The 7,209-nt window shown below is 34.6% G+C and overlaps 1 protein-coding gene across 2 annotated transcripts in view; it reads left to right on the top strand.

The window, feature by feature from the left end:
• The first annotated feature begins 1,867 nt into the window (after positions 1 to 1,867).
• The window catches only part of LOC140441031 (sterol O-acyltransferase 1-like), a 67,617-nt gene continuing 62,275 nt past the window's right edge, over positions 1,868 to 7,209 (top strand). The window contains exon 1 of one of the 2 annotated variants that reach the window (XM_072531426.1): positions 1,868 to 2,012. The gene's annotated coding sequence lies outside the window, so the exon portion shown is untranslated. Of the gene's footprint in view, positions 2,013 to 5,581; positions 5,729 to 7,209 lie in introns of those variants that run through there. The other variant, XM_072531428.1, reaches the window with a different exon arrangement.

Raw genomic sequence — 7,209 nt, 5'->3', positions numbered from 1 at the left:
CGAGAGGGAGGAGGATCCACCAACGATCCTGGAAGTTAAAGACGCTGTAAACAAACTAGCCAGAAACAAATCACCCGGAATAGATAATCTCCCAGCGGAATTATATAAAGAAGGTGGCCACGATATCATAATAGCCCTACAGCAGCTTATAAAAGAAATATGGATACAGAAGTCCCTTCCCAATGATTGGAATATTGGAATACTTTGCACCATACACAAAAGGGTGATATCTTTGAATGCTCTAACTATCGAGAAATTACGCTCCTAAATGCAGCGTATAAAATATTCTCCAATATACTATGCCATCGTATGGCACCATATGCAGAGCGATTAATAGGACAATACCAGGCTGGTTTCAGAGGTGGTAAATCAACAATTCATCAGATTTCAACCCTAAGACAAATTCTAGAGAAAACACTGGAATACGGTGTAGACACGCACCACATATTTATAGACTACAAGGCAGCCTACGATTCTGTAAATAGAAGAGAATTGTTTAGAGCAATGATAGACCTAGGAGTACCAAATCAGTTGGTAAGTTTAACCAAACTAACCCTTGATTAAGTTGAATGCAAAGTACGAATCCAGGGGGAACTCTCTGAACCTTTTAAAACAAATAACGGGCTACGTCAGGGAGACCCACTCTCCTGTATACTATTCAATCTAGCTCTGGAAAAAGTAATACGTACGTCACAAATCACAACTACCGGTTCAATATATAACAAATATGTGCTAATCTTAGCATATGCTGATGATATCAATATTGTTGGGAGAACGGAAAACGCAGCACGAGAGGCGTACGTAGCATTAAAGGAAGCGGCTACAAAAATGGGTTTAATAATAAACACCAACAAAACAAAATACATGAAAATAGGTACGCAACCACAAACACTACGGCCACTTGTTATAGAAAATGACGTCATCGAAGCAGTTAACGAATTTGTATACCTGGGAACGCTCGTCAATACTGAAAATGACACTACCGCAGAGATAAACCGCAGAATTTGCAAGGCTAATAGATGCTATTTTGGGCTTAACCTCCTTTTTAAATCTACAGTTATATCAAGAAATACAAAAGTAAAACTCTACAAAACAATAATACGCCCAGTCCTAACATATGGTTCAGAAACCTGGACTTTAACAAAAAGCAATGAAAACATGTTAGGATGTTTCGAAAGAAAAATACTAAGGCGCATCTATGGAGCGGTAAATGAAAATGGTGTCTGGAGAAGACGATACAACTTCGAACTCTATAGGATATACCAGGAACCAGATATCGTAAAACACATAAAGATAGGACGTCTGAGGTGGGTAGGCCATGTAATGCGGATGGAGCAAACCGACCCAGCTAGAAAAACGCTCCTTGATAGACCTATTGGTCAAAGAAGAAGAGGAAGACCCAGAACAAGATTCCTAGATAACATAGACCAAGATATGAGAAATATGGTAATACGTGCTTGGTGGAGGAAGGCGATGGATAGGGACGACTGGAGAAAAATTCTTGGGGAGGCTAGGACCCACACAGGGTTGTAAAGCCAAAATGATGATGAAATAGCAAAACCACAATAACTTAAAATCGCTACAGGGCCGATTTGGCCCCTCCAACTTTCTAGTGTCAAAAGCAACGGAAAAAAGCAAAAACGACATGTTCTTTGCAACCTTTCCCTGGAAATAAATGGAAGATCATTAGATTGATGCAAAAGATTTGTTTGCAGGTCACAGTTCGCTGCATCTTTCCCCGTATACGCTAATGAAAATCTATTCTGCGTTACGCACATCATTCATTATTCATTACGATTTGTAAACTTTAAATCGTACAATATTACAACAAAATCTAAAATACATAAATAAAGAGATTTCCATTACGTGGTATTACTCATCAACCTTTACGAATACCACAATAAAATTACCTCTTATTAGGACAGAGTGCGATCACTTCTCGGTGCAACTGCTTCACAGCAATACACTTTCAGCGAATTGTCGCCGAACACGCGAATTTGGTGGTACCTAAGGTAAGTGCTAAATTTAGTTTTTTTGTCTGTATATTTAGCGGTTTTGTTTCGTTGTACAGCTTGTTTTGAAAAACTAATTTTATAAATTATTGTAAATTGTTTAATTTGTTTATTTGTAATGTTTACTATATTCTTAAAATCCAGAAAAATTTCTGGTGAAACCATATTTCGTTTTCAACTTAACGGTATTTTTATGCTTTCATTTCAAGAATCCTTAATGCAAGATATGCAGCTTGTATTAATTAACAAATGTCTTTTGCGGTGTTTACATTACAGAAAATGTTCTCCACTTAATTGTACACAAAAATAAAATTACGTAGATATTAAAAGCAAAGATTTAAGCGTCATAATTAGAACTAAATAGGGATTAATATTCAAAGTAAAATTAAAATTGAAATTGTTGAGACCAACTAAACCATCTGGGAAAACGTATGTAGAAGAAATATTTAATATTCTTCTTCTTCTTTTTTCTTGTATGTAGGCTTTAAAGCCTGTTTCTTGAGTATTAGCCTCCTAAATTGTTTAAATTTTTTACTACTACTACTACTAAGGATTTCCACAGTTTTCACTGTCTTCCTTCACTCAACCGTTTTCTCCAATTTTCCCTGTCATTCCAGTCTCCATCTCGCAGGGTTCTTTTCTCCATAGCCTCGTCGATTTCATCTCTGAATGACCTTCGGGGTCTTCCTCTCTTTCTTCTTCCAATCGGGCTCCATTCTGTGATTTTGTTTATCCAGCGTCCTCTGTCCGCTCTTCTGACGTGACCGTACCAGGATAGTCTCTTCTCCTCTATATAGTCGATTATGTCTGATTGCACTCCCATTCTCCGCTTAATCTCTGCGTTTTCAATTCTGTCTCTTTTTGTAAGTCTACAGCTTCTCCTCAGGAACTCCATTTCTACTGCTCTTATTCTACCTCTATTTCTCTTGTTTATTGTCCAGTTTTCGGACCCATATGTCAGGATACTTCTTGTCAGGGTGTTATATATTCTCTTTTTTGTCTTTATCGTAATGTTCTTATCCCACAACACTGAGTTTAGTTGTCTTATACAGTTTCTTGTTTGTCTCAGTCTGTTGTTTATATCTTCTTCTGTTGTTCCCTGGTTCGATATTATGGTTCCTAAATACTTGAATTTATCTGTTCCATTTATTTGTCTTCCCTCGTCTATCTCTAGGTTTCTCATATCCTTGTTTTCTGTTGTTAGGTATTCGGTTTTCTCTAAGTTTATTTCCATTCCGTTGTTTTTATATTCTTCTTCTAGTTTTCTGAGCATAAAGCTGAGATCTTCTTCATCTTGTGCGATGACTACTTGATCGTCGGCAAAACTTAAGGTGTATAGGTATTCGTCTCTTACTGGTATGCCCATTCCTTCGCACTTTCTCCTCCATGGTTTGAGTGTCTTTTCCAAGAATATTTTAAACAGAGTAGGGGACGTAGCACAGCCTTGTAGAAGTCATTTTGTCGTCTTAAATGGATTGTAGGCTTTATTTCCACATTTAATAGCTACTTTGTTTTCTTTGTATAGTGCTTTAACTGCTTTTATTAGTGTTTGTCGGATTCCGAGATCATTCATTGCTTCCCATAATTTGACTCTAGGTATTGAGTCATATGCTTTCTTTAGATCAACAAAAGCCAGATGGACCGGTCTACCTTTTGCCATTTTCTTCTCTATCAGTTGTTCTAATGTGTACGTATGATCTAGGCATGATTTTCCTACTGTGAACCCTGCTTGGTCTTCTCCAATTTTTCCTATTATTTCAGTTTCTAGTTTTTCTTTAATAGTTTTCCCGTAAAGTCTACCTACCGACGATATTATACTAATTCCTCTATAGTTTTAAATTTTTTGTTCTTCCAAATTGTGTTATTGAAAGTTCCCGCCGCTTTACTTGCTTTTAAGCTTTGTTGTCGTACTTCTTCGACATCTCCTTAACTAGTTATATCTATATCCAGATATCTAAACCTTGCTTCCTGCTTTATTATTTTCTCATCAATTTCGATTTTACATCGTAGTGGGTATTTACATGTTGTCATACATTTGTTTTTTTTGCTGATATTATCATATTGTATTTCTTGGCTGTTGTATTGAAGATGTGTGTTAATCTTTGGAGCTCGTCTTCTGTCTCGGCGATTAATGCGTCGTCGTCGACATAACACAATATTTGGATTTCTTTGTTCCCCATTCTGTAACAATAGCCTTAAAGAGAAGTGGGATTAACGAGTCACCCTGTCTGACTCGGCTTTGTACTGGTATACACTGTGTTAGTTTTCCATTTATCTTTGCCTGTATTCGATTATGGAAGTAGATGTTTTTGATGGTTTGTATAATATTGATTGGTATGTTGCTTTTATACAGTAGGTGTAAGACGTCTTCGACTTAGATGCGATCGAAAGCCTTTGTCAGGTCTATAAAACATAGATATGCTGGTTCGTTGTACTCGATGGCCTTTTCTGTGATTTGTCTTAGTACAAATACGGCGTCTACGCAGGATCTTGCGGATCTGAATCCTTGTTCATCTAATAAAGTTGTTAGTTTATTAATTTTGTTGGTTAGGACTTTTGTGGTAAGCTTAAGTGCGGTGTTAAGTAGATTTATACCTCTATAATTGTTGGGGTCTTCTTTATCTCTTTTCTTAAACATTGGTATCATTATGCTGTTTCTCCATGCGTCTGGTATCTTACAGTGCAATATTAGTTTTTGTATAAGTTTTGTCATCTCTAGGGCTATACTTTCTCTTCCATGTTTTAGAAGCTCGTTAGTTATTCCTTCTGATCCTGGTAACTTTCTATTTTTAAGTGAATTTATGGCTATATCTACTTCCTGAAAACTGATTTCTATTTCGTGTCTTAATTCAGGTACGTTATCCTGTTGGTGAGTTCCTTAATTTGTGTTATATTTAGGGTGCTTCCTGAACTACGTACGTCACCCATTTTACCAAAGTTTTAGACCCTTATGGTTTTCGATTTCTTAATCTTTCTTCTCCATATTTCCCCACTCTAGGATTGCTTTCTTTTCTTCCGAATCTGGCTTTAATGCAGATTTCTTTGTTATGATTTATATTTATAAAAACGTCTCTTAATTTTAATGGAAAGATCAAGAAGTAACTACATCGGAGGCAATTGAAGGATAGACAACATAAAAGAATGGCCGATATTTATAAAAAAATTAAATATTCGCTTTAGCAGAATAGTAGAATATAAAGAATAGACAGAGATAAATCACTATTCGGAAGATGAAGTAAACATCGACATAGAAAAAGATGGACTGGAAATTTTTAAACAGGTAGTATATTTAGAAAAAATTAGAAGAAGAGGAAAATGTATATCTTGTAAATTAAAAAAATTATATTATTTCTTAAATTTATTTTTAATTCGTAAATTTAAGACCAATCTCTCAAAATACATCTCGGTATATATCAAAACATTCCTATCATTTGCAGGTTAAAAATTAGCTTTATACATTTTGGCACAACTTAATCATTATACTTAAATAAATGTAAACAAAAGACTAACGTAAATGTCATTGTTTTGTAGATAACCTTACAATAGAAAACTCACGTTTCACATGTTAATAGTACTGTTTATTTTTGTCACAAATCCAATTTTAACAAAAGCAAAATAATGGTAGCGAATTTGTTTAATTCGTAAGTGTAATTATGACGGAGTGGTATATAGTTTAAGTGATTAAATAGATTTTATTTAAAATTAACACAAACAAGGTAAGCTCGTTTGTAAAGTTTATTATAAAAATCCATTTGTACTTGTTTTTGTTACACATCAAGTATTCTGTCAATATAAATTATCTACCTGCGATAATGTAGTACATAGTACAATTACTTTGATTGTAGCAATTAAGGGATGATATTTATGTGCGGTTGTAACATAAAAACTGGTTAATCTTGTTAATTCCATTTGATATATATATATATATATATATATATATATATATATATATATATATATATATATATATATATATATATATTGTTATGATTGTTTATTTTCACTTTGATTTTAATTTATTGAGCCAATAAAAAAATTATAATTTAATTGTTATCAAATGTAAAATAAGACTCCTTATATTACCTGTGTTCGATGGATTCAAAGATTTTCTAGTTGTCCTTTATCGAGATAGAGAAGAAGGATAATAATAAAAGAAAATAGTATATTACAAAAATTAAGTATTCTTTATTTTATATAAAAAAGGAATAAAACAATTTTCAACTTCTGCCGTTATCTTATCAATCAGCATACAAGAAAATGAAATTTTTTATAATAATAAGATTTTAAATCTACATAAATTTATAATAAGTGAAAACCAATTTTTCTTAAACTTTCCTTTACTTGAAACAAAAAACAACAAAACTGTAACTTTTGATTCTCTCTCTCTCTCTCTCTCTCTTGTCGTTTCCTCATTGCTGAGGATCGTGATTTCCTACAATGCGGGCTGTCAATTCTCTCCATCTCTTGCGATTTTGGGCTGCTCTCATGGACTCGGAAAACGTCTCTCCAGTGGCTTTCTGTACTTGATCTGACCATCGGATAGGTGAGCGTCCTCTGCCTCTACGTCCTTCTACGTTTCCGCATACTTTTCCGAACTTTTGATTAGTCAAACAAAACTCAATTCTTTAAATTTGAATGATAATGACCATGATGTCAACACAGATCCTTCACAGATACCAATTTCAATTGTACAAAACACTTACAGCTTTTTTTTTCTTATTGAATTGTATGTTGGTACATACCCAGAAAAGTCCAGTCTCCTCAACGATGTGATCTCTTCTCTTTGGCACCTCGACTCCTTCCTAACGTCTCTGCAAACCTCCTGCAGACTACACAAAAAACACCTGATTCACTTCTCCAAAAACTCAGCTACTTATTTATGACACAAGGACCTCCTTTTGTCAACTTGATGCCGTAAAACTACTTTCACATATACTTCACAAAATGCCCACGGTAGATACAAAGACCTCTTTTAATCTACTTGTTATCTTCTTCTGCAAAACTATTCACTTCTTTACACAATGCCGGTATCCAAACTCACGAACCACACCCTATCTTCTCACAAACGACTGTTTTCTTCGATGGCCAAATTACAACTGCCTCTCCCCGTCTCCTAATCAGGCTAACCCCATTACCATTCAAAAACGACTATCCAATCAAAAGCTCAAATCTTGTTTACTACTGTTAATGTTTGTTC

The sequence above is a fragment of the Diabrotica undecimpunctata genome, chromosome 5, assembly GCF_040954645.1.
Source record: "Diabrotica undecimpunctata isolate CICGRU chromosome 5, icDiaUnde3, whole genome shotgun sequence".
NCBI lineage: Eukaryota > Metazoa > Arthropoda > Insecta > Coleoptera > Chrysomelidae > Diabrotica > Diabrotica undecimpunctata.
This window is presented reverse-complemented; position numbering and strand designations above follow the sequence as displayed.